This window comes from Palaemon carinicauda, chromosome 10 (assembly GCF_036898095.1).
Source record: "Palaemon carinicauda isolate YSFRI2023 chromosome 10, ASM3689809v2, whole genome shotgun sequence".
NCBI lineage: Eukaryota > Metazoa > Arthropoda > Malacostraca > Decapoda > Palaemonidae > Palaemon > Palaemon carinicauda.
Genome location: NC_090734.1, coordinates 151138816 through 151163812, shown reverse-complemented (window position 1 = coordinate 151163812; position 24997 = coordinate 151138816). Strand labels below are relative to the sequence as shown.

Genomic DNA, 24997 nt, shown 5'->3' with positions numbered 1-24997 from the left:
ATCTTCCAGGAGCATCTATCGATTGTGAAAATGTTCCAGTTTGCTACAGGCCTTCCTTCGCTATACACATCAGAGCCAACAATTTTCCTTCAAGAGAAATATTATTGAAACTTCTTGCCGGCACCCTTTTCCACTTTGACTCTAACTTCCATATTAGTTGTTATTCCTTTTACCACCTCGACCTGCGGATTGAGTCTATTTGCAGAGTAAAACTCCTAGAACATTTCCTTTCAGCATCTTTAGAAAAACTTTCAGCAAAGGTCAACGTGCAGTAGATGATAAATCTGAACAGGCATAAAGTGCGAATGATGAGAAAAGCATTAGGAACACTTGGCTCAATCTGAAATTCAATACAAAGTTAAAGACTTAGGAATATGAAAAGAAATATTTCTGGAGAAACACGCAGTAGAAAGCAGACCTCCGCCACTGCAGCTTATTTCTCAACCCTTTGTTCGACTTTGACCTTGACTTCTAACTCAAGACTTTCAAAATTGAATCACTTCCAAGTCTAAACATAACAATTAATCTCTGAAATTTTCACTACTCTAAAGGTAAAATTGTGACCTCCGCCCGGGCAGCTTATTTCTCGAACTTTTGCTCGTCCTTGACCTTTGACCTAAGACTTTCAAAATTGAAACACTTCCACGTCTCAATATAACAATCCCTGAAAGTTTTACTACACTACGAGTAAAATTGTGGCCAGAAGTTTAAACACAAACAAACGGACAAACAGGGGGCGAAAACATAACCTCCTCCCTACTTCGTTGGCGGAGGCAATAAAATCCATATCTACAAAAGCCTAATAAGACCAATAATGTAATATCCACCACCCATGTGAATAGCATCGGTTTCTAATGTATGGGCTTTACAAAAATTCCAAAATGGGATACTAAGGTCAGCAATGTGAAACACAAGACGACAAAGTTCTGAATAAACAACACACGCATCAAATGAATCAAACACGGTAGTAGGTTGGCCTGGGCACCAGCCACCCGTTGATATACTGCCGCTAGAGAGTTATGGGGTCTTTTGACTGGCCACACAGTAGTACATTGTATCCTTCTCTCTGGTTTACGGTTCATTTTCCTTTTGCCTACATACACACACACACACACACACACCCATATTCTCCTCTGCCTCATATACCTGACAACACTGAGATTACCAAACGATTCTTCTTACTGCACTGTAATTGTTCAGAGGCCACTTTCCTCTTTGTAAGGGTAGATGAGACTCTTTAGCTATGGTAAGCAGCTCTTCTAGAAGGACACTCCAAAATCAAACCATTGTTCTCTAATCTTTGGTAGTGCCATAGCCTCTGTACCATGGTCTTCCACTGTCTTGGGTTAGAGTTCCCTTGCTTGAGGGTGCACTCGGGCACATTATTCTATCTGAATTCTCTTCCCCTTGTTTTGTTAAAGTTTCTATAGTTTATATAAGAGAAATTTATTTTAATGTAGTTGCTCTTCTTAAAATATTTCATTTTTCTCGACTCCTTTCCTCACTGAGCTATTTTCCCTGTTGGAGCCCCTGGACTTATAGCATCCTGCTTTTCCAACTAGGGTTGTAGCTTAGCAAATAATAATAATAATAATAATAATAATAATAATAATAATAATAATAATAATAGAATATCGTTATTCTAATACTATACCACTCGATCATAAAACTCACTGACCCCTCATCAACTCAGGGTGAGGGTATCACCAGGTTTCAGTGGAATCTATCAGACCTGAGAGCGTTTCGAACTCGGTCCACAGATTTGCATCCCAACCTCTTCCCCTTAATGTTCAGTGGGATTATGTGCCTTAAGATCGAAATTTCAAAGGAAAGACTCCAGTAGCATAACAACTCTCTTCCATATATATATATATATATAATATATATATATATATATATATAGAGAGAGAGAGAGAGAGAGAGAGAGAGAGAGAGAATATATATACAGTATACATATGCATAGGCTGCATGTATACACACGTACAGTACAGTATATGTACTTACATATACATGATTTGTATATAAGCATTTTATATATATATATATATATATATACACACATATATACATACACACACACACACACACACATATATATATATATATATATATAAAATCTAAACGGAGTTATCAAAATGTAGATAATCTCAGAGAGAAGTAAATATTTGTGACATTTTAGAGAGAGAGAGAGAGAGAGAGAGAGAGAGAGAGAGAACAATTTTGGAAATACAACAGAGAGCCATTTCTTCCTCTGGCAAATTGACATTATTCACTCATGAGAAATAATCAAATTATTCAGTGCTTATGAATGACAGAGGCAAGGGACAACCCAAGCTAAGAGCAGGGGAGGACCAGGCAATGGCTTCTGATGACTTGATAGGTAGACCTATAGGCTCCACCAAACAACCATTCCTTGCCTCATAAGAATTTAGAGGTTGCAGAAACTACAAGAAACTATCGAGCTTGAGCGTGACTCGAACCCCCGTCCAGCAGATTGCCGGCCCGGGAGGTGTCCAAGAGGCCTCCACAAACTACTACAATTCAAGAGACGAATTTATTGACAAAATCTCAGGGTCTTGGTCCACGTTTTTCAAAAAAAAAAAAAAAAAAAAAAAATTCATAATTTTGAATGCTGCTACAAATAAATGTAGATCTATCCGAAAAGAGAAAGAAAAATTGAAAGTGAAGTATTTTAAAAGTTTTATAATGTTTCAAGAAAAAAATGTCTCCTAAATGCTTGAGCAATCCTACAAATAAATCTAACTTTATCGAAAAATAGAAAATAAAAACTGAAAATACATATTTTTTACTTTCATAAAAATTTTATGAAAATTCTCCTAAAATTTTGAGTAATTTACTTCAGATCTATAGAAAAAAAAACCGAAAAAAAAGGCAGATTTTTTACGGAGATGAAATAGGAGACGCAAGTGTGTCAATCAGTGAAAACTATCCTAAAGTCTGCGATCGCGCGCGCACGGATATCTATAAAGCTACCACGAAGCTAAAAAACCTCCACTGGGCCCCTTTCCCCTACTCTTCGAAAAAAAAAAAAAAAAATCCTATCGAAGCGAACTTCATTTTACAGCGACCAAAAGTTTCATTAGTGACCAGAATACAAAATTGCCTTTGAACTGATCCCTCTTGCTCTCCATTCCTCCCTCAGGCCCTTCGCTAACAATGGCACCAATTCTCTAGGGAGCCCGAGGAGGCCAGAGGGGAAGTGGGAGGGGAGCTCTTTCAAATTCGACACCGAAATTACCCAGACCGATGGCTGGGGCACATTTCGGTACTAGAGAAGAAAATGGAGCCAGACAAGAGATCTAAGACGTGTGTTTGTTACTCTCTCTAAGATTTCCAATAGACTTCTCGAGACGAGGAAAAAACATTTCTTGCAACAGTAGCAGGGGATCTAGAAGATGTTGACTTCTGCAATCAGTATCCCCTTGTGCGAGGCAGGTCAGTATCCCCTGGCGTGGAAAGAGGGGAAATATTTTTTGGTTTATTATTCGCACATGGGCGAAGATTCCGGTCAATAAGACTGACCTATTTATTTTTTTTTTCTTTATTCACTATTTTATTAAACCTACTTTTGGCAGTTTACCCCGCTTTTTGTTATAGAGAGCTTAGACAGCGATGCCTCTTGAGAGAGAGAGAGAGAGAGAGAGAGAGAGAGAGAGAGAGAGAGAGAGGCCTACTCATTTTCTCCTTTTTCACAACTTCATTAAGTCTACTTTTAGCAGTTTTATTCTTTTTTTTTATTTATTTTTTTTGAGAGAGAGAGAGAGAGAGAGAGAGAGAGAGCGAGAGAGAGAGAGAGAGAGAGAGAGAGAGAGAGAGTCAGCCGACCTCTTTTTTACGATTTCATTGCGTCTACTTTTAGCAGTTTTTTTTCCTTTTAGAGAGAGAGAGAGAGAGAGAGAGAGAGAGAGAGAGAGAGAGAATCTATTTAAGGATTCTTGACGGGTTTCCACAGCCTTTAAGGCACAAGTTTCGGTGGACATCTATTTCTCTTTCCCTTCCCTTCCCTTCTCTAGCTTTCTCCTTTTGGCAAGAAACTCCTTATTTTTTTTCTTTATAGCGAGTAGCTCCTTTACATAGTTCCTTAAAGATATCCTTTCAAAGTAGCTCAAAGTTTTCTCCATCCAGCGAGTAACTTGCTAAAGTTTTCCTTTGGGGGGGAAGGGAAAGTTGCTAAAGTTTTTCTTTTTTAACAAAATTTCCTTAAGGTTTCCTTTTTTTTCATCAAAAGTTCCTTAAAGTTTTTCGTTTTTAACAAAAATTCCTCAAATTTTCCTTTTTTTTGCAGAAAACTCAAAGTTTTGTTACTTTAGCAAAAAGCTAAAAGTTTTCCTTTTTACATAAGAAGCTCCTTAATTTTCTATCAAAAGTTTCTTAAACTTTTCCTGTTTTAGCAAAAAGCTCCAGAAAGTTTACAACTTATAATGCATTTCTCTTGAAAATTTCGGTTTTGGCGAGTACCATTTTAAACTTCATTCCTTTACCTATGGACTCCCTAAGGTCTTCATCTTTTAGCAAGTAACTCCCAATTGTTTTCTACTTTATATTCTTAGTATTATCATTACGTTTTCTACAATAACTTAATGAGGTAGATAGCTGGTAGACAGATAGACAATATTCAGTTGTTTATTATTTTTGCAGTTCAGTTATTTTTTTTTTTTTTTTATAGTAGCTCCTTAAAATTTTCTTTCTTACAGAGTAGGGCCTTTTGTGTGTAAAGAAAAGGCTATGACGTAACAAGACCCACGCCTACACTAACATTGGTGGTGGCAATAGTTCCAGTAGTAGATAATTATTGTATTGCACACCTATAACTTTATTATCATTATGTAGTAGGTTGGCCAGGGGACCAGCCACCCGTTGAGATACTACCGCTAGATAGGTATGGAGTCCTTTGACTGGCCAGACAGTACTATATTGGATTATTCTCTCTGGTTAAGCTTAATTTTCCCTTTGCCTGTACATACACCGAATTGTCTGGCCTATTCTTTACATATTCTCCTCTGTCCTCATACACCTGACAACACTGAGATTAATAAACAATTCTTCTTCACCCAAGGCGTTACTACACTATTATTGTTCAGTAACCATTTTCCTTTAGGTATGGGTAGAAGAGATATTTTAGCTACGGAAATCAGCTCTTCTTGGAGAAGGAAATTCCAAAATAAAAACATTGTTCTTTAGACATGGGTAGTGCCATATCCTCTGTGTCATGGTCTTCCACTGTCTTGGATTAGAGTTCTCTTGCTTGAGGGTACACTTGGACACATTATTCTATCTGTTTTTCTATCTCTTGTTTTGTTAAATTTTTATAGTTTATATAGGAAATATTTATTTTAATGTTACTGTTCTCAAAATATTTGATTTTTCCTTGTTTCCTTTCCCCCACTGGGTTATTTTCCCTGTTGGAGCCCCCGGGCCTATAGCATCCTGCTTTTCCAATACGTTGTTGCTTAGCAAGTACTAATAATAATGATAATAATAATAATAATAATAATAATAATAATAATAATAATAATAAATACCATTATCATTAATTGTACCCCTTAGTGGTAGCTAATTAATGGTAAGTAAAAGCGGTGGCATTATCATAAAAAAAATCTTGAGGTACCATAGCCAATCACCCAAGATTAGAATTTGGCAATGTCAAATATATAAAGAGATGAATTCGGAAATTTAATAAAATAAATTGACCAAAAAAAAAAAAACACAAGATCAAATAAATAATATACTCAGCACTATTTGCCAAGTCACTGAGGGAAAAGAACACGAAGCTTTTTAGAATCATTGCAGAGTTTTCTTTAGTAAAGTCTGACCAGTACCATAAAGGCTTAGTGCTGTGATGACTACGGATTTGTAACTACTAGCTAAGTAAAAGATTTAGCTAGTATCATAAAAATTCTACTTTTACAAGTTTATCGAATAATAATGCTATCGAATAGAGATTCCATTTATTCTCAGATGAAACACACATTCAGCTATAGCCTACTGTATACAATTGTAAAAAACATTCCCTTCTAATTCCAAAGAAAATAAGTTTTAAACCAGCACATCCTACACCGTCGTTTAGCCATTATGCTCGCAGTGCCTCTACACGCTTATAAACATTATCTACTAATTTCTAATTACGAACACTGTATGGTCATAACACTATCATCAAACAATTATTCTCGTCTATAGACACCGCAGAGATCCCAGGCGAAATAAGCTCCCTCCTTGATGACGTCATAGCCAATCATATTGTCTCCTGCGTTAACAGCAGTCACAACACATCCCCTTAAAGTGATTATAAGTTAGTTTAGTATGAAATTTTTAAGGGGATGTATTGTGACCGTTGCTGACATGAGAAGCTACATGATTGGATATGACGTCATCAGGGGGTGGGGCTTAACTTGCCCGGTATCTTTGCGGCGACTATGGATTAAAATGTCAACCATACTTGGCTGTTGTACAGAGAGAAGAATTGTTGACAACGTAGTAGTAAAGCCGTCGCTAAATTTGTAAACATGTGATCAAAAGACTTTTTTTTATTAATTTTAAGAGGTACTGTTTAGAAAATTGTTATTTGCTTAACATCACCTCGCAAAAATAATACAAATTATATTTATCAGATGTTTACAAAGATGAGATATTTTATTATTTTCTCTTTAGCTGAACACATCGTTACCTGCTACAATGTACAGCTGTCAGAGGTCTCTTTAGCATTCCGTGAAGTGTACCGGGATTAAAGAGGCCAACTGTACCAGCAGCGCCTCTATTCCTGTATATTAATTTTCTTCTGGTTTCAAAGGATAAACACAATACAGATACATGAGAGTTATTCTTAACAGCCACTTCATTCCCGTATACTTCCAAACCCTGAGCCCTTTTGTATGTCAAAGTTGACGTTTTTTGGGAGAGAGAGAGAGATCCAACTTGAGGCGCTCATGACAGGTGGTGCATTCGGATTTTTGCCGCTTAGGGTTACTTTTATGTTTTATATATATATATGTATATATATATATATATATATACATACGTACATATATATATATATATATATATACATATACATATGTATATAATATATACATGTTTATAAATATATATATATATATATATATGTGTGTGTGTGTGTGTGTGTGTGTATTGAACATTAGATGTTTTGACTCTGAATGGCATTAGCTCTCCAGTTATTAAAAAAAATTTCTGTGGATGAGTTAGCTAGCCTCAAGTCCCATCCACATAACCTGGCTGCGACCCACCAAACTAAACTAATGACCAAATACGCAATATACCAGTCAGTTCGAAGACCTAAGTGGTAGGGAGGAGGTAGTAGGGAGGAGGTAGTAGGGAGGGGGGTAGTAGGGAAGGGGGTAGTAGGGAAGGGGGGTAGTAGGGAAGGGGGTAGTAGGGAGGGCGTGGGATGGGGCACAAGGCAAGAGAGAGACTTATAACCACTGTAAGCAATAAAATAAAAAAAAATTAAAAATTAAAAAAGAGAGAGAAAAGACTTTATCGTCCTTTATTCACTGGCAAATAAGTCTCAACGTTGACTATCCATGTTGTAGTAGTAGTAGTAGTAGTAGTAGTAGTAGTAGTAGTAGTAGTAGTAGTAGTAGCATAGCTATAACAAGACTAAATAATCTTAAGAACTTCTGAAAGGAATATTTTAATTTCCGTAACCCAAATAGTAAATAGAAAGCTTCTCTGATTATAACATTGTAGTAGTAGTCGTGGTAGTAGTACTAGTAGTAGTACTCGAAGTTGTAGTAGTAGTAGCATAGCTATAACAAAACTGAATAACCCCGCCATAAACTTTAAAATAACAGTCAATTTCGTTAACCCAAATGGTGGAAAAAGGTTATCTAATTACTGTGTATTAGTAGTAGTAGTAGTAGTAGTAGTAGTAGTAGTAGTAGTAACTACCGACACTGAATAACCTCACCATAAATTTTTAAATGACAGTATTAATTTCGTTTACCCAAATTGTCGGAAATAAAAACTAATTACTGTGTAGTAGTAGTAGTGGTAGTAGTAGTAGTAGTAGTAGTAGTAGAAGCTACCGACATTGAATAATCTCATAATGAACTTTGAAATGACAATACCAACGGTTGGCGTAAGACAAGGGATGTTAACCTTGTTGTTTTAATGCTATCGGCGGCTTTGTTAGTTCGTGGTCGTGTCTGGAATTACGTAATACGCCCGACCTTATTAACAAATGTTAATTTTATGCACGGCAAAGTTCAGAACTTTTACCATATATAACGTTGAAAAAATATAAGGGGCCGAGTTACAAATTTCTTTTGTTCATATTCATTTTTTCCTCCAGAAAAAAAAAATAAAAAAAAGGGAGAAATGGCGGTAGAATGTAAACCTTTTACCCCTTTTCGTAAAGCATGATTTTACTTTCAAGAAATGTAAATATAAAAAAAACAATAAATAATGTAAACTTGGCCAAACTAAGTATTTGGTAACTCATAAAGCTCAGGACAGTACAGCCAACTACGTAACATCCAAAATCAGTCAAACCTATAAGACCAAATCTAATAAACAGAAATAAAATAAAACTATACATCTTGTGTGTGGGGTTGTACAAATAACGTTTTTTTGGGAGAGGTCTATTCTGAACATGCAAGGAATGAAAAATATTATTAATTACACAATTACTACTTATTCATCCATGAATAAGAATTAAGAATGTTCCGAAATATAAAAAAAAAAAAAATTCTGGATTCTGTAAATAATCCGTTGTGGCATAAATCTTGCTTAATCTATAGTCTCTCTCTCTCTCTCTCTCTCTCTCTCTCTCTCTCTCTCTCTCTCTGAGTTATTCCTAAGTAATAAAAAAAAATTCAATCTTGTAATGGGATTTCAGTAAAGTAATCTTCTCAGAGTGGACTTCACAATAGAACTTGTATCGTCTACAAAATTATTTTCCTATCTACTGCCTGTACCTGTATTTTACTGCAAAAACCGCCAGTAAGTGAACAACCTCATAATACCAACTGCCAAGAACACAACTTACCTTAAATGGAAGAGAGAAAACCCATTGTTGAAGTCCGAAGGAATAAAACTATCGAAAGAAGGGATTGGATCATACGATCATAGATCGAATGGCATCTGAGGAGGCTTAAAGTACTGGATTCAAAGTGATTGGATCATTGCTGAGTTATAAACGACTTGATAGAACCGGCTGAAATTAGATCAACCAAAACATGACAGGATCCAATGAAACCAGGGGTAGCCTGTTGGAAATGTCCATGCCTCGCGTTCTGCTGGACTCGGGTTCGAGTCACACTCAAGCTCGATAGCTTCTTGTCATCCTTGTGAGCAAAGAATTGAGGGGAGGGCATGGAGACCCTACAGGTCTAACTGCTGAGTCATCAGCAGTCATTGCTTAGTCCTTCCAGGTCCTAGCTTGGGTGGGGAGGGGGCTTGGGCACTTGTCCTATGTGTATATGGTCAGTGCCGCTAAGCCATTGTCCCCGCCCTTTGCTTCTGCCATTCATGAGCGACCTTTAAACCTTAAACGGTACACCCATGGGGGGGTGGGGGGTTTTAGTGTCATCAACTATACCTTACACAGTGTACAGTAGTTATTACTAAAGAATCTTTCCATTGTTCATTCTGGCCCCCATTTATCTCCCGTATCATTTAACCTCATCCCCGCTTCCCTTACTTCCATTTTGCTGCCCAAACCTTTTTAATTCTTACTTGATAGTGCAGCTGTGGGATTTCCCCCCAGTTGTATCTCAGCGCCGAAAGACGTTCCCCAGCCCCAGGGGTGGGCCAATGGCCAAAATTTCACAAATCTAATCAAACTGTAAAGTAGCAGAGGCATTATTAGTCCCCCTACCCGGTCAATGGCGCTGGTAGTGCTAGTAATCAACAGCACCGGCATAGCAGTAAAGTCTACAGAAGAAACAGTGGTGACTGAAGTAATAACACAACAGTAAACCTCAGCATCAAAGTCATATTGAAAATAGTAGCAACATCAACAACAAGATCTGTATATAGTGGCAGCATCTTCGTCAGCAGAAGCTATAGTGAGGGATACGATAGCTTCAGCAGTAGACTCAATATTAAAAGTAGCGGCAAAGTTGGCAGCATAATCAGTAACCAAAGAAGCATTGTCAGCAGAAAAAGCAATATTAATAAAACTATTAACGTCAGGAACAGAAGCGCCAGTTAATAGAAACATCCACATCACCAGTATAACGTTAATAGCAGCATCAACATTGGCGGCAAAACTAGAGCATTAAAACTATTAACGTCTGAAGCGGAAGCATTGATGTATAGCAGTTACAACGTCAGTAGCAGAACCGAAGAGAATTAACACCAATATCGTCAGCCAAAGAAGCATAATAAATAGCTTCAGACTCATATTCTACGTAAAATTATGGCCGAAATAATCTATTAGAGATCCTACCACTTTCTGAGGCAAAAGTACAGTTAACATCATTAATTTCGGTACACTTCATGGTTAGCTAAGGAGATGTCTTTTTATAAAGACAGCAGATTTCTTAGCTCCAAAGTTATCTGTTATTTTACGCAAGTTAGCAAGAAGAGGAGCTTTTAGCACTTGTTGGAGAATTGGTAATGTTACTCCTCTATGTAAATGTGTTTGTGGTAGCTCAAGTCCCACTGATTACCGCCCAATTTCCATAACTCCCATATTATCTAAAGTTTTTGAACGTCTTCTGGCAAAACGTCTTAATAGGTTTGCTGAAGGCAATCATCTATTCCCTAGTTTGCAATTTGGTTTTCGGAAAGGCCTTGGAGCATGTGATGCCCTTCTTACAATCTCCAATGCAGTACAGAAATCCCTTGATTGTGGTCGGGAAGTTCGTATGATTGGCCTTGATTTTAGTGCTGCCTTTGACCGTGTTAATCATGAGGCCCTTGTTTTCAAACTGAAACAGTTGGGAGTGGGTGGGTCGTTTCTTAGCATTATTATTGATTTTTTAAGTAGTAGATCTCAAAGAGTTGTTGTTGATGGGCACCATAGTGAGTATAGGAATGTGATATCCGGTGTTCCACAGGGTAGTGTTCTTAGCCCATTACTTTTCATACTATATACACATGACATGTGGTTTGGCCTAGAAAATAAGCTTGTTGCATATGCAGATGATGCTACTCTCTTTGCATCAATTCCATCCCCTGAATGTAGATCTGGGGTTGGTGAATCCCTTAATAGAGATTTAGCTAAAATTAGTGCATGGTGCAAATTATGGGGTATGAAGTTGAATCCTAACAAAACTCAAAGTATGATTGTAAGTAGGTCAAGGACGGTGGCTCCTCAACATCCGGATCTCAGTATTGATAATGTTTCTTTAAATTTGTATGACTCTTTCAAAATTTTAGGCGTGATTCTTGACAGCAAATTTACTTTTGAGAAACATATAAGGTCTGTGTCTTCTTCAATTGCACAAAAAATTGGCTTATTGAGAAAGTCTTTTAAGATATTCGGTGATCAATCTATTCTGAAGAAGTGTTTTAATTCTTTTATTCTACCTTGTTTTGAGTATTGTTCTCCTGTCTGGTCTTCAGCTGCTGATTCTCATCTTAATTTGTTGGACAGAAACTTACGGTCTATTAAATTTCTTATTCCTGATCTAGATATTAATCTCTGGCACCGTCGATCAATTAGTTCATTATGCATGTTGCATAAGATTTTTCATAACTCTGACCATCCTTTACATTCAGATCTCCCTGGACAATTCTATCCTGTTCGTAATACTAGGCAGGCAGTTAATTCTAATAGCCAGGCCTTCTCCATCATAAGACTCAATACTACGCAGTACTCTAGAAGTTTTATTCCAGCTGTTACCAAGTTGTGGAATGATCTTCCTAATCTGGTTGTTGAATCAGTAGAACTTCAAAAGTTCAAAGTTGGAGCAAATGCTTTTTTGTTGACCAGACGGACATGAGTCTTTTTATAGTTTATATATGACATTTTTGTTGTTGACGTTGTTAATAGTTTATATATGATATATCTCTTTTGACATTACTTTTTTTTAGAATGATTTATTGTTAATTTGTTCTCTTCATTTATTTATTTCCTTATTTCCTTTCCTCACTGGGCTATTTTTCCCTATTGGAGCCCCTGGGCTTATAGCATCTTGCTTTTCCAATTAGGGTTGTAGCTTGGATAGTAATAATAATAAATAATAATCTATGCAGTGTAGCAGTTAGGGCGGTGTTGAGTAAACGTGAAACTGTTGGCAACGCTATCTGTAAACTAAAGTCACTAAGCTTTTAAACTTATGATCAAAAGCATCTTTATTAATTTTTCGAAGTGCTGTTAAGCAAATAACTATTTTCCTGTTAAGCACTTCGTAAAACGATTAATAATGCCTTTGATCATGTGTTTACACAGGTACAGGGACTTTGTTTTACAGGCAGCGTTGCCAACCGTTAATGTTTAGCACAACAAAGCGTTACCTGCTATGTGCAACTGTCAGACATGCCCTTAGGTTCCCGTGATGTATACCGAAATTAAAGAAGCCAACTGTACTACTAAGATATAAATATACCCCAATGATGACAAAATTGCCAAAACACGTCAAATGTACCCCCATTTTCAACTCGATTCAAATTTCTAGTAAAACGAGAAAAAAAAATCATTAAAAAAAACAATAATCAAGAGGAAAAATTCTGATGGAATGGAGGAAAAAAAAACATTTAGGTAGGTTAGCGAGCGACAGACTATAGCTACTTAACAGGTTTATCGGACTCTAGGGCCGAGTAATTCCAGTACGTAATTGCTTCAGAGAGTAGTTGCTTTGTGGTGTGGTGTTAGACTTCGGGTTATGAGTAATTTACTTGTGTATGACACAAGTGGAAATGCCATGCTGCCACTGGCTAATGGATACTGAGTGAGTTGGGTGAAAAATCTTTTTTCAAATATATATACATATATACATACACACACACACACATATATATATATATATATATACACATATATGTATATACACATATATACACATACATTTATATATATATATATATATATATATATGTATATATATATATATATATATATACATATATATATATATATAGAGAGAGAGAGAGAGAGAGAGAGAGAGAGAGAGAGAGAGAGAGGGGAGTTGTTGGAAACAGACATGTACAAAAAAAGTAAAAAAAAAAAAGAATAAGAAAATAGAAAATTATTTTTTCATTATTGATCCACTGCGATATCTAGCATTCCAAGTTATCGCAACTGTTCAAAGTAAATTTCATTCCAGCCGTGACTAGGGGATGATCTTCCTAATGGGGCAGTTGAATCGATGGAACTTCAAAAGAACTTACGTGCAAATATTCTTATGCTGAAAAGGGTGACATGTATTTGTCTCCATAGTTCATATGGCAGATCAATTTTAACGTTGTTACTGATCTTAAGATATTCTTTATGTAGTTTATTTCCTAATTTCCTTTCCTAACAGGGCCTTTTTTATCCGTTGTAGCCCTTGGGCTTCTAACAGCCTCCTTTTCCAACTAAGGTTGTGGCTCAGCAGCTAATAATAATAATAATAATAATAATAATAATAATAATAATAATAATAATAATAATAATAACAATAATAATAATAATAATAATAACAACAACAACAACAACAACAACAACAACAATAATAATAATAATAATAATAATGACAGGAGTCCACGCTGGCATATAACCACCTTAATCTCTACAGTAACCTCCACTATCTTGAGGAGGGTTCAAGTGTCATCTAGAAGTGTCTTGATAATGCAATTGTCACATAAGCTTAAGAGAAAACAAACGCGAAAAACATCATTTCATCATTTCCATCTTTCAATCATTCATTATTAGTAAAATATATCGTCAATACATTTATCTACTACGTAACCTTGTTACAGAGCTAATAGTATTCACTACTGGTTGGGTGTAACCATGACTTTTAGTGAAGCCCTGTAAACCTTATCTTCTATAGCTCACTTATCTATACAGTATCATCTTACGTTCTACAGATAGTACAGTTATCTGTCACGAAGTATAAACCTTCGTTGCCAGTCAATCAAGTTTTATCACTTACTAAATCGCCGTCTAATATATTCGCGGATGATAAAACGTAAACCTTATCTCTTAACTTAGTTACTCTGAAGGATGTTTTCATGATCATATGACATAAGGTACGACCTATACTATCTGTTAAGTATTTAGAGTATCACACAGCGTATTAATTGTCAAAACCACATTATCGAAGCACTTAGATAATACGAAAGTCTTTAGTTTCTTCTTGAGAGCCCTAATATCTTTCAGTCGTTCAGATGTCTCGATCGAAATTCTCCGATAAAAGATAAAAAAAAATCGTGGTAACTATTGATTGTCAAAATAAAGATAGTGAAGATGACCTAACCGTCAAGACACCAAACCTACGAACTTTAACCGATCTTTATTTAGGTCCCTCAAATGTCTTCTTCACCAACCTTGTCTCAAATCTTTGCATTAGTTAACAGTAGCCAAAGTAAGTCATGGTCTACTAACACCTTAACTAACAGGGAAATGATTATCACCCCCCTTACCAAAAGGTTCTATAGTGATAGAAAATTAATTTACACGTGACTTCACTCAAATATGTACACACATGGCTTAGATTTCGTTAATTGGCGACCATTTTTCCTGAACTGGTGAAAAAAAAAAAATCAAACTGGTGCTAAATTAGACGAGAATAATTTACACAAGGCCTAGCAGGCGAGACTTGACTTTTCACGAGTTAAAACAGTACGGACTTATTTCCAAGTTAAAAGCCACCTTCAAGTTTAAAGGTTTAAGGTTTAAAGGCCACACATGAATGGCAGAGGCAAGAGACAGTGACATTGCCCTATCGAGCAGGACAATGACCTAGAGACTGACCATATATACATATAATCAGCGCCAAAGCCCACTCTCTACCCAAGCTAGGACTAAGGAGGTCCAGGCAATGGCTGCTGATGACTCAGCAGATAGACCTATAGGCTCCCCCAAACGCTCCCCCCCCCCTCCCTTGGCTCACAAGGATGTTGAGGTTGCAGCGACCAAAGAAACTAATGAGTTTGAGCGTTACTCGAACCCCAGTCTGGCAATCACCAGTTAGGGACATTACCACATATGCCACCACAACCCATTAGAAAAGAATTACGCAGAATTTTTTATTTTAACTCTTTTTACAATTGAGAGAAAAATACTAATGTTGTTGAATTATAAGGCACAATTATTTCACACGTGTTCGAAACAGCCTCACTTAGACTTATTTAACAATAAAAAATACTGATAAAGATATGCAAATAATAATTATTGACGGAAAAGTAGCGAAAAACAATACTCTCAAGAGCAACATGTCCTTAGCATATTTAACTAGATGGGCTCTCAGTAGTGCGCAGACCTCAGCCGCGACCTATTGCTCGACTTGACCTTGACCTTAACATGTATTAAATGGCCTGGATTTTCATACACTCAAAATAAAAAGATCCAACTATGAATTCTCTGTGACAAGGATGTCCAAACTTACGGCTGATTACGTGATATGGATGTTCTGCTCGTCCGTGATCTTGACCTTTGACTTTCCAAAATCTAAACATGTATAGCTCTTTACGCAACAGTTTAAAATACCTGCAAGTTTCATTACAGTGCGATTAAAATTGTGGCTGTATGGTTGATGACCGGAATTTGATCTTTGCTTGACCTTGACTATGGACTCGACCTTGATATGTATTAAATGACGTGGATTTTCATACCCTTAATTATGAAAAACGTTTGAAGTTTCCGTGACAACAATGTCCAAACTTGTGGCTAATTACGTGAATTGGACATTTGCTTGACCGTGACACTGACCTTGACCTTCCAAAATTTAATATTTTCCAACTTTTTACATAACAGTTAACACTGCAAGTTTCATTACTCAGATTAAAATCATCTCCAGGAATGTGTTCACTAACAAACACACACACACACACAGGGAGTATAATATAACCTTTCAAATTCGTTGGCGGAGGTAACAAGGAACGGAAGATGACATGTTTTCACTGACGGTTCGTCAGCTAACTAGGTAGTAGGTTGGCCAGGGCACCAGCCACCCGTTGAGATACTACCGCTAGAGAGTTATGGGGTCTTTTGACTGGCCAGACAGTACTACATTGGATCCTCCTCTCTGGTTACGGTTCATTTTCCCTTTGCCTACATACACACTGAATAGTCTGGCATATTCTTTACATATTCTCCTCTATCCTCATATACCTGACAACACAGATTACCAAACAATTCTTCATCACCCAAGGGGTTACTGCACTGTAATTGTTCAGTGCCACTTTCCTCTTGGTAAGGGTAGAAGAGACTCTTTAGCTATGGTAAGCAGCTCTTCTAGGAGAAGGACACTCCAAAATCAAACCACTGTTCTCTAGTCTTGGGTAGTGCCATAGCCTCTGTACCATGGCCTTTCACTGTCTTGGGTTAGAGTTCTCTTGCTTGAGGGTACACTCGAGCACACACTCCTATCTTATTTCTCTTCCTCTTGTTTTGTTAAAGTTTTTATAGTTTATATAGGAGATATTTATTGTTGTTACTCTTCTTAGAATATTTTATTTTCCTTTTTTCCTTTCCGCACTGAGCTATTTTCCCTGTTGGAGCCCCTGGGCTTATAGCATACTGCTTTTCCAACTAGGGTTGTAGCTTAGTAAGTAATAATAATAATAATAATAATAATAGTGCCAAACAGTCAAGGTTAACTTCTATGTTGCTACTGATCGAACTTCTTTTGAATTGGTGATAACAAGTTCAATATTTTACAGTTACATATTCTTTCAAAATGGCATTCATGATGTCACCAACGTCTTCCTCATAACTTTTGTTACTCCGTTCTACATTGATGAATAAATAATAGATAAAATAGATTCTTTATTAAAATGTCCTACATTCCATCATCAATGCATTTCAACGACAGTGTCAGAGATTCGTTACTTGTAATCAGAAAATATTCCAAATTCATATTTAATTATGCGCATGATTTATTTATTTACTGACCGGGGAGATACTCCACATGGACGTGTTATTAGTTTCCTAGGGTAATAATAATAATAATAATAATAATAATAATAATAATAATAATAATAATAATAATAATAATTTCCTGAAAGGAAAATACAAATATGTCATCAATATGATTATTCACATTAGTACTTATTCATATTGTGTTCAATTATATTCAAAATATGCACATGTTATACTCATTCAATTTACAGAGATGGACACTGTCATATAAGAAACATTCAAAGTGAATAACTAATTGTAAAACGAGAAAAAAATCTCTAAATGAGCATAATAACAAGAACGTAAAGAATATATTAGAAAGGAAGGGGAACTGAATGAACTAAGAAAAATAGATATCTCATGAGAAACGGATTCCAATTGAAAAAAAATATAATAAATTTCTTCGCATTGTTATGGGAAAATGTAAAAACGTTATGTGTAAAATACATATGTATAACAGACATACAATCAAACACAAAACTATAATTGCAAACACATACACAAAGACATCACACATGAATAAAACATATATCATCGTTGCAAAACAAACACGAGAGTTATCATAAAGAAAACGGCCATTATCTACTTTCCGAATGCAATTTCTTCTCTTCCGATGCTTCTACATCACACAGCATCACCCACGACCTTCGGAGATGACATCCCAACCAAACCCATAAACCAAAAACCTGGAAGGGACGCAATTCAAAAAGAACCCCTGGCGGGACTCGAACCCGCAATCCTTGGCTTAGGAGGCCAATGCCTTATCCATTGGGCCACAGGGGCTGCTACCTGCAAAAGCGGTGAGGTTACGAATTAATTGTTCTCAAAAGGGAAATTGATGAAGAATATATGACGGGATATTTCATCAAAGGACTCTATGTGTTACTTCACTTTTAGTTATGGTGATATCCTTATATTGCTCCTCAACTTTAACCAGACTGGCTGGCTGCCTGATTTCGGGTGTGTGTGTGTGTGTGTGTGTGTGTGTGTGTGTGTGTGTGTGTGTGTGTGTGTGTGTGTGTGGGGGGGGGGGGGGGAAATAACAGCACTTGCATTCCATGACTGAACCGGTTTTAATGACCGATGGTACTGTGATGCCAGTTAGTTAACTCTGACGATTTGGATGCTTTAGAAATAGGAGACGGGAGTTTTGGGGATTTTAAGTCACCATCTCCCCTTTATAATAAAGAACATGTGTATGGTCATTTATCTATCTATCTATCTATCTATCTATGTGTGTATGTGAATGTATGTATGTATGTATGTATAGTATATAATATAATATATATTAATATTAATATAAAATATATATATATATATATAGATACATATATATATATATATATATATATATATATATATATATATATATACATATATATATATATATACATATATATATATATATATATATATATAGAGAGAGAGAGAGAGAGAGAGAGAGAGAGAGAGAGAGAGAGAGAGAGAGAGAGAGAGAGAGAGAGAGAAGTGCGCGCGTACTGCATATCCATCTAAATATTGAGCCATCACTTTTGACGGAACGCATACACTAGTTAAATAAGACCGAAGATTTTGTGTTCGAGAAATAGCGGGAGTTGGAATTGGGGGTTATGTATAAGCAAGACCTACAGATAGAGTCTTGTGTATAACTTATAAATGACCATCGCAAATGTAATGCCGAAACTATACAACCAAATCATACAGATATTTTCCGTCTCGGGGGGTTTATGGGTGGCGTTCCATCACTGACCACCCTTTTTGAAATGCCATTGTAAATACTCACATCAAACAAAACAAGGGCAATAAGAGATTTATGACTTCTGCCAAAGGTTATTGGCCAAAGATCTATCTGTGGTGGAAATTTCCTCAAAATCGATCAATTTGTTTTGACGTCATCTTTCAAATGGCGAAAAATGCAAATCCGGATCAAGAATCCAGATCCGGATCGAGAATCCAGATCCGGATCTGGATCATATCCAAAATTTAAAAGGGTCGTCCATGACCTAAGGTCTATCTGTGGTAGACATTACGTCAAAATCTGTCAATTTGTTTTGACGTTATCTTTCAAATGGCGAAAAATGCAAATCCGGATCAAGAATCCAGATCCGGATCGAGAATCCAGATCCGGATCTGGATCATATCCAAAATTTAAAAGGGTCGTCCATGACCTAAGGTCTATCTGTGGTAGACATTACGTCAAAATCTGTCAATTTGTTTTGACGTTATCTTTCAAATGGCGAAAAATGCAAATCCGGATCTAAAATCAGGATCCGAATCCGGATCATTTCCATAATTTAAATGGGTCGTCCATGGCCTTAAGATCTATCTGTGGTGAATATTTCGTCGAAAATCCGTCAATTTGTTTAAAACTAATCTTTAAAATGGCGATAAAGGCAAATCCGGATCAAGAATCCGGATCAGCTCCAAAATTTAAAGGGGTCGTTCATGACATAAGATCTATATGTTGTGAAAATTTTATCAAAATCTGTCAATTTGTTTTGACGTTATCTTTAAAATAGCGAAAAATGCAAATCCGGATATAGAATCCGGATCCGAATCCGGATCATATCCAAAATTTAAAAGGATCGTCCATGACCTAAACTCAATCTGTGGTGAAAATTTCGTCAAAAACCGTCGGGTACTTTTGACGTAATCTTCTCCACGGACAGACAGACAAAACCAGACTCGATTGTATAACCTTGGCGGAGGTAATAAAAAAAAGTCCCGGTGCCCGGAAGAGGAAGGAGGGGTGTCACAGAGGCCTGACATTCCCCAAAGGTCGATAATCAGCTTAAAATAGAATCAAATCATTCAGATCAATCCCAGAGTAGTAGGGATAGTAGGTGGGAGTGGACTTCATTCTAATTTTCGGTGGATAGAAAAGTTGTCAATGGTAATGGAAAAGATATGATATATTCATTTTATTCAAGTAAACATTTCATTAATTAACTTGAAAGTATAATAATAATAATAATAATAATAATAATAATAATAATAATAATAATAATAATAATAATAATAAGTAAAAATAATAATAATATCCCTAATGACAATATAAATCTTTTCATTACCGTTTTGTTGTTGTTGTAAAGTACACTTAAAAAAAATGTATACGTCCTTAACTTACAATGACTATATTAATAAATTCCATCGATAATATGTTATAACTACAGAATGTATTGTGAAATTTCCAGAAATTTTTTCAATTCTCGATTAGAAAGTATCACCCAAAACTTAGGTCGTCATCGTCATGATGATGATGATGCTATAACCCCAAGGGCTCCAACAGGGAAAAATAACCCGGACAGACAAAGATATAAATAAACTATAAGAGAAGTAATAAACAATCCAAATAAAATACTTTAAGAACAGTAACAAAATTAAATTAGATCCATCACATCAGTATAAACTATAAAAAAAAACTTGAATAACAAGAGGAAGAGAAATAAGATAGTACAGCGTGCCCGAGGGTACCCTCAAGCAAGAGAACTCTAACCCAAGATAGTGGAAGGCCATGATACAGAAGCTATGGCACTGCCCTAGGCTAGAAAACAATGGTTTGATTTTGGAATGTCCTTCTCCTAGGAGAATAAGGGAAACCCAATAACGAGGACGAAGGAAATTCGGCAATTATCCACCACGCTGTTTGTCAGTAAACATAAATGGACCTTATCGGTGTCAATGACCTTAGATGTCAGGATGCCAGAAAACCTCAAATCAATCAATCAATCAATTCTGACTGCGACCCAACATAGCCGACTATTTGCAACGTACCTGCGAACTCTTCATGCAAACATGGTCGTTTCATCATTCACTTCACTTCGGCCAGATATCGGACACCGAGCCCTCTATGAGCTAAAGCTCTCTCTCTCTCTCTCTCTCTCTCTCTCTCTCTCTCTCTCTCTCTCTCTCTCTCTCTCTCTCTCTCTACATGATGCTGATCATGGAGATCCTACTGCATCATTCATGGCTCACCTTTCCTGTATATTCTCTCTCTCTCTCTCTCTCTCTCTCTCTCTCTCTCTCTCTCTCTCTCTCTCTCTCTCTCTCTACATGATGCTGATCATGGAGATCCTACTGCATCATTCATGGCTCACCTTTCCTGTATATTCTCTCTCTCTCTCTCTCTCTCTCTCTCTCTCTCTCTCTCTCTCTCTCTCTCTCTCTCTCTCTCTCTCTCTCTCTGCGTGAGGGACAGATGAAAACGCGTCAATAATGAACCGCTTTCCATGTCGGCCGCCTCTCTTTCCGCGTAAAATTAACTTATTCCTAAACACCTGATGTCTCTCCTTGGCGGACGTTCATAATACAGCTGAAAAGCTTTCTCGGAACATTTCAATCTTTCAGCCGCCAAGATTTTCTGGGATCCAGCCCTCCGTTCTCTAGGAATTTCATCTGGCGAAGACTTGATTTGATTTATAGAATTTAGGCCACGCAGTCGGGAGGTCTTTCACCCCCCCCCCCCCAGGAAAGACTGGGGGGAAATATCCCACTCTTGTACTGAGAAGAATAATTATAAAGATTCCTTGTATTCCACCTCCTTTTCTCCTACATTTAACTAGGAATAAGAGGAACACTGCAAGGATCCTTTAGCAATGCCTACCAGTACACCGTGTGGTTTGCAATGATAGCACCTAAATTAGGCCATTCCCCACCCTACGGACATCATTAAGACCGGTCTAGAGACAAACTTCGTACTGTCTGGAGTTTTATATGGAGTAGATATAAAAACAAATTTGAAATATTAGGGTGGATGAGGAGGGTAAATAATAGTATCTAAACACGGGGAGGGGGGATTTCAAAAGAGATCAGCGGAGGATATATAACATGATAACATAGAATTAGTAAATGTGAGGATGTCACACCAAAATAGATAAGAATGTTGATAATCTACATTATATTGATCGCCGATAACTGGCATTGCTAAATAAAAATATAATCAAGCACAAAGGCAAATGAGAAAAACTATAAGATATTTGTGTAATCTATATTATTGTGCATTTTACAATCTTTTTCTGTGGTATTATCGTCTATAGATGACATTTAATGAAATGTTTAATACCAAATTATATTTCTTAAATATCTTTCTTATTCAAGGTTAAGGCATTTTTTCATCATCATCATCGTCATCATTATTTGGCTCTACCAGGAAGCCGAATAAAATACATTTGCATATACTTTGGCCTGATGATAAGATTAATCTATTATTATCACTTCTAAGTATACAGAAAAGTATTTTATTTGGCTTCCTGGTAAAGCCAAATAAGGATTATAATGATAAAAAGGTTTTACCCTTAACTAAAATACATATTCAAGAAATATAATCCGGTATGAAACATATAACTAGATTTAAACTATATAGAATAATAATAATAATAATAAATTATCGTGATATAAATGCAACAAGCTTTTGCGATCAAGAATATGTAAAGAAAAAATACATGAATAAAATAAAATATATATAAATATATATACACATATATATACATATACTGTATATATACACACACACACACACATATATATATATATATATATATATATATATATATATATATATATATATATATATATATATATAAATTATATGCATATATATACATACATACATACATACATACATATATATATATATATATATATATATATATAAATTATATATACTGTATATATATATATATATATATATATATATATATATATATATATATATATATATATATATATATATATATATATAGCCTAATACACATATTACATATATAATATATGTAATACATATCTATATATATGTATTTATAATATATATATATATATATATATATATATATATATATATATATATATATATATATATATATATATATATATATATATATATATATATATATATATATATATATATATGTTTCTTTCCGATCATGCTCAACTCTCCCCATCCCTCGGGTGGGGGGAAGAGAGAGTAATCATACCCTGGTACGACGGAGGTGTGTGTGTGAAGATCAATCTAAATATTTAGCGGTCATTTTGAAAATCAACTTGATTTGGACAATATTAACTCCCATGTCCTAAAATTTCAAATATTTGACGTCAATATTACGAAGGATAGCTTCAATTGCAATTGATTTCTGGTCAACTAAGTTTTTGAGTAATACTAAAAATTGCACATACTTTGAACATCTTATAAACCTCTTTATAAGTTTTCCCAAGAAATTCAAATTAATCAAATTATATCCTACAGAGGATCTGAAAATATCAGCAACAGGAACTTTGCCTGTATTAGATTTAGTCATGATCAAGAGTTTGATTCAAGGAATATGAACTTCAAAAGTTCAAAATTTGCACCGTATGTTTTTATGTTGAACAGGCTGATATGTATTTTCATAGTTTATACATGAAAGATCCATAATAATGATGTTACTGTTCTTAAATTGTTTTATCTTCATTGTTCTTTACTTCTCTTGTAGCTTATCTATTTCCTTAATTCTTTTCTCACTGGACTATACATCCCTTATGGAGTCCTAGGGTTTATATCATCATGTTTTCCCAAATAGGGTTGTAGCTAATAATAATAATAATAATAATAATAATAATAATAATAATAATAATAATAATAATAATAATAATAAACCCATCAGAGATTTCTGACTTCCGCCAAAGGTTAATGGAGTCGTCCATGGTCTAAAATCTATGTGTTGGAAATTTCGTCAAAATCTGTCGAGTAGTTTTGAAGATATATTTTAAATGGCAAAAAAATGTAAATCCAGATCTAGAATCCGGGTCTGGATCATCTCCAAAATTGAATGGGCTCTTCCATGACCTAGCATCCAACTGTGGTGAAAATTTCCCCCAAAATCCGTCAATTTGTTTTGACGTTATCTTTAAAGAGGGTAAAAATGCAAATCCGAGTCTAGAATCCGGTTTCGGATCCGGATCATCTCCAAAATTTATTGAGGTCTTCCATGACCCAGCATCTAACTGTGTCTAAATTTCGTCAACATACACAGACAAATAAATAACGAAATAAATAAATAAATAAAATAGAATCCTGATCCAGATCATCTCCAAAATTGAATAGGGTCGTCCCTGACCTAAGATCTATCTGTAATGAAAATTTCGTCAAAATCCGTCAGGTAGTTTTGACGTAACCCTGTCCACAGACACAGACAAATGACCACAGACACACACAACTAAATAAAGCGACTCGATCTCATAACCTCCTTAGCGGAGGTAATCAATAATAATAATAATAATAATAATAATAATAATAATAATAATAATAATAATAATAATAATAATAATTTTACCAGGTGCTGGCACCGTGGCGACTACTAACTAAGTTGCAACTAAGGGAAAATCCTGCAGTTGCAACATTCAATAACAGTTAAAAAGAGATTGGAACGCAAGATAAAATAAAGAAATCTGAAAAGAGGGAAAATGAATGCGCTGCAAAGACTCGAAGTCAAAATGCCTACAGTACACCATATGAAGTCCAACACTAGCGCTGCCTCCACGGGGTTGATTAACGTAAGGAAACTCGATTTTAAGATTTACCAAGTTCCATTCCAATCGCCTCCATCGTTGATAACCAAATTTCTAAAGAGGGCTTTTAGGTTTGAATAATATCTCTCCTAAAGATGTCTGCAGATATTTTCTCTCTTCAAGCGCAATGTTTTTGATGTCGTGCAGATTCCAACCAAACTGATTCTCATTTGGTTAAAGCCCTTTATAATTATTTCACCGAAATCTTACTATACTATACCAAATATAAATAGCTATAATTATGATTGCTATGATTAGGACATCCGACACTAATTATAACCACCGATGATACCCTTCGGGATATAATTTATGAAAGTATATAAGTAAGAGCCTTGGCGATAATGAGGCCAGCTTTGTGTAATAGCTAGCAACCAATCTTCTATCAATCTCCGAATGTCAATATTTCCCCCTCCTATCATACTA

At 35.7% G+C, this 24997-nt stretch overlaps 1 protein-coding gene and 1 non-coding gene across 4 annotated transcripts in view; both read right to left on the bottom strand.

The window, feature by feature from the left end:
• LOC137648542 (GATA zinc finger domain-containing protein 14-like) overlaps positions 1–24997 on the bottom strand; it is a 471854-nt gene that overhangs the window by 308019 nt on the left and 138838 nt on the right. The gene's annotated exons all lie outside the window — the stretch shown is intronic.
• Positions 17743–17815, bottom strand: TRNAR-CCU (transfer RNA arginine (anticodon CCU)). The gene has a single exon. It is a non-coding gene; the product is annotated as a tRNA-Arg (tRNA).